General features: G+C 42.4%; 1 long non-coding RNA gene across 1 annotated transcript; it reads right to left on the reverse strand.

Annotated features, from left to right (window-relative positions):
• Positions 1 to 321: 321 nt before the first annotated feature.
• Positions 322 to 1,911, reverse strand: LOC119429444. Its single transcript, XR_005187780.1, has 3 exons — positions 1,841 to 1,911; positions 1,703 to 1,743; positions 322 to 345 (listed from the first exon to the last, which is right to left on the reverse strand). It is a non-coding gene; the product is annotated as an uncharacterized LOC119429444 (long non-coding RNA).
• Between the last annotated feature and the right edge of the window lie 836 nt (positions 1,912 to 2,747).

Genomic DNA, 2,747 nt, shown 5'->3' on the forward strand with positions numbered 1-2,747 from the left:
TGGACTCTGAGAGAAACTTAATGGTTGTTGGAGGAAACACTTTGTTTGAAATCAGTAATAATTTCCTTTGACATGTTGCTATTTAAGTACACACAGCTGGGTCCAGGTCCAGGTCCAGGTCCAGATGTGTTCCTATGAATAAAGTCAGTGTGTTGCTGTGAGTGCTGAGCTCTGACATGGAGAAGAGTCATGGACAGTTAGAAATGTCACCTCTGATCTTTGCTCTGGCTCTCATGTTCCCCACACAGAGTGGTTTTAGAGGGAGGGACTCCCGCCTCTCTGTCCTCACACTGATCCACATCCACACTGAATTCACATCAGCTCACACACACTTTCTACCTTCACCTGCAGAGGAAACACAAATCATTCATCTGAACATCAACTCTAATCCTCCTTTCCATGATGTGTGCTGTAAAAAGATCAGCTCCTCCTCCTCTGATTGGCTCTTTGTTTCTTCTCAGCTTCAGCTGAATGCAGTCAGACAGCAGAGTGAGGCAGAGGAAGCTGCATCAGCTGCTGGACTTCTACTATCAGTCCACTAGATGGAGTCATGGAGCTGCACCCCAGCACACACACATTTCATTCACTGACACACACTGACTGAGTGACTGGAAGTTTCAGTGCGTTCACATTCACTCAGTTCAACATTTACAGCATTTCAGCTGATAGAAGCTGCAGCAGAGGATCATCGGTGTTCAGAGCATCACACTCATTCCTCCTGTTCTGTTTCACACTTTAGAACAGGAACTACAAACAGAGACACATGTTAGATCTCAGCTGCTGGGAGGACTTGATGAAAGCAGAGAAAAGCTTCAAATCATTCTTCTTCACTGAAAGTCTGACTGAACGCAGACTTCACAGCATTTCAGCAAAATAAAAGCCCCTGATTTTTCCCTGAGTGAATCCTGAAATTGCAGGAGATCTTTCAGTCACAAAACGCTTTCAGTCACAAAACGCTCACAACTTCGCTTCTTAGGTGGCGAGCAAAAATTTATTGTAGCAGTTAGAGATCTGATGCCTCAACGTTCTGAGTCATGAAAGGAGTAACAAACTGGTAAACTGGAGTAGCGCAACATGGACTCACTGGTACCAGAATACCAGCATTAATACACGTGCACATCCAAATCTGTGAAAAATCATCTTTTAATCATCAGATCAGTTCAAATTCTCTCAGTTTTCAATGTCTGGAAAATGTGAAAGTGGTTTTCCAAGTTTTCAAGGCTCCAATTTCCCTCTATTGATGATGAAGTCAACAGAGTTTTTATTTTAAAAACACTAAAATTACTAAACGTTTGATTCTTTCACCATGAAATTTAATAAAAGTCATAAGACGAATTAAAGATGAAAAACGTTCTTAATGCGACACATTTGAAGAAGATTTTTTCATCAAGTTTCTGTTAAAGCTAAAAAGTATCAAAATAAAAATGTCCTTAAAAGATTCAAAAGGTGTCCATCTGCATCAACCTCTGAAGTCCAAAAGGACAAAATGATTTTATTGTTAAACTGCAGTTTTTGGTGTCACATGATCCGTGTGCAGGCTGGACTTTGGGCAGCCTTGCTCTAACTCCACAGAGAGTCTCACAGATAGAACACATTCACATTTATAAATACTGTTCTGCATTCAGAACTGAAGAACTCTAAACTTGTTCTCAGTTCATCCATCACATCATCAGAGTTTCACTTTTCTTTAGTTTAGACTCACCTGCTTCCTGTTCTGTTGGGAGATGGTACGAAGCTGTTTTCCTGCAGGGATCAATAAAGTTTGTGTCAGAGAAATAAAGTGCAGCAACACGTCTGTTTCCAGTTTCAAAGACAAACATCAAAGCTGAGACAGACTCACAGCAGAAACGCTGACAGACGACACACACACGTCCTCTCACATCTAAGAGTGTGTTCTGACGGAGCTGACCCAGATCGCTGCTGCTGGAAACAAAGAATGACTTACATGAAGAACCTGAAGTTTCACTTTTTAGGAATGTTTTTCTGTGTCTGTTTCCTCCTTCAGAGAAGAAAACACACATGAACAAAGTGACACCAACACAATTTTCTCTATATATATACAGTCCTGTCACTGTTGCCAAAAAGCTTCACACTCTTTGTTTCCTTCAATCAGATGCTTTAGAAAGTACTTTCTGCACATTCACACACATTTTGAGGCTTTACAAGAACTAGCTGTGGCTAAAATCTCACATGTCCCTGTTTGCAGAACTTTTAGAAGTGGTGCTGATAAAGTTGAGTGATGTGGATGAGCCTAAATTCTTTGTGAGCTTCAACACAGTTCAATCTTGCAACAACAGCATCATTTTCCACCACAATAAAAGCACTGGAGGGTTTTTAATGCTGGACTTTCATTTTGGAGCATTAGTGGAGGCGGTTCTTGTTGGACCTGAAGACAGGTGGGGCAGGGATATAGAGACTGTTAGGAACAGGCCACACTCTCATTCTTCACTGAGTCCCTCCCACCTGAAGAATGAGGCTCTGCAACTTTGTTGGAACACCTGAGCTGCAGGTAAACATCTGGACTGATGTGTCAGAAGTCACATGCTCAAGGAGAGAAACTTGCTGACGTGGATCTGTTTCTGTCAGCGTCCAGCTGAACGCTGGAGTCACATTTCTGTCCTGCAGCCAGTCTCAGCACTCGTTAAGCCCCGCCCCCTGTCGCAGGTAGGCTCCTGACTCCGCCTGCTGTTTCCAGATGTTGAATGAGAGTCCAGAATGTTTGTAGGTGAGAAGATGAGGATGTTGCT

The sequence above is a fragment of the Nematolebias whitei genome, unplaced genomic scaffold (assembly GCF_014905685.2).
Source record: "Nematolebias whitei isolate Nwh7 unplaced genomic scaffold, NemWhi1 Nwh_scaf_1249, whole genome shotgun sequence".
Classification (NCBI taxonomy): domain Eukaryota; kingdom Metazoa; phylum Chordata; class Actinopteri; order Cyprinodontiformes; family Rivulidae; genus Nematolebias; species Nematolebias whitei.